Raw genomic sequence first — 1,255 nt, 5'->3', positions numbered from 1 at the left:
CCACTCTTGGCGAGAATACAATAAGAAGATGGCCAATGCACACCAGGAAGACAGCCCAGACAGCTCCTACCAGACACCATATCTACTGCCATCTTGACCGTGGATTTTCAGCTTCTAGGAATGTAAGAAATAAATTTCTATCATTTAAGCCATGCAGTCTATAATATGCTGTCATAGCAGCCTGAGCAGACTGTGATATACATACACACACACACACATGCACATATATACACATACACACATATACCCACACATGTACACACATGTATAATACATATACATATATGCACAACACACATATATACTTGCATGCACACATACACACAAATACATACACACATTGTAGCAGGACAAGTTGCAGATAAAACCCTTCAGACACGGAGTTAAAGAATGAAGGGCGTTATTCGGCCAGGAGCTTGGGCAAGACTCACGTCTCCAATAACCGATCTCTCTGAGTGAGCAATTCCTGTCCCTTTTAAGGGCTCACAACTCTAAGGGGGTCCACATGAGAGGGTCACAATTGATTGAGCAAGCAGGGGGTACATGACTGGGGGCTGCATGCACCAGCAATCAGAACAGAACAGAATAGGACAGGGATTTTTACAACGCTTTTCCATACAATGTCTGGAATCTATAGATAACATAACTGGTTAGGTCAGGGATCGATCTTTAACCAGGCCCAGGGTGCGGCACCGGGCTGTCTGCCTGTGGATTTCATTTCTGCCTTTTAGTTTTTACTTCTTCTTTCTTTGGAGGCAGAAATTGGGCATAAGACAATATGAGGGGTGGTCTCCTCCCTTAACATATATACAGTGAGAACAAGCAGGGGTGAGGCAGGGGAGGGGATAAAAAGGAAGATGGAAGAGTGGCCAAATTCTTGCTGAATCTAGGTGATGGGTTTATGGATAGTCACTGTACTATGCTCTTAGCTTTTCAAAAAATTTATCAAATTCTCTAAAAAAAAGAGAGAGAGGAAACAGAAAGGGCCTGTGGGCTGGCCCTCCAGGCCAGAGAGTATTTGGGCTCCAGGATTGGTAGGAGAGGGGCAGGCCCTGGATTTAGTAAAGCACAAGGTGGAAATGTAGCACAGAAGGGACCTTCTCATCAGAGGAAGGGCTCAGGTGGGCTGAGGGGGCCCCACAAGAAGGCCAGGTCTATGTGGAAGGAGGACCAGCAGGTAACATGGTCACCTTGTGGCAACTGGCCCGGCAGCCTGAGACACAGGTGTGGGTAAGGTGGGTCAACAGGTCCTGGG

This window comes from Rhinopithecus bieti, unplaced genomic scaffold, assembly GCF_001698545.2.
Source record: "Rhinopithecus bieti isolate Rb0 unplaced genomic scaffold, ASM169854v2 scaffold_12484, whole genome shotgun sequence".
NCBI classification, from domain to species: Eukaryota; Metazoa; Chordata; class Mammalia; order Primates; family Cercopithecidae; genus Rhinopithecus; species Rhinopithecus bieti.
This window is presented reverse-complemented; position numbering follows the sequence as displayed.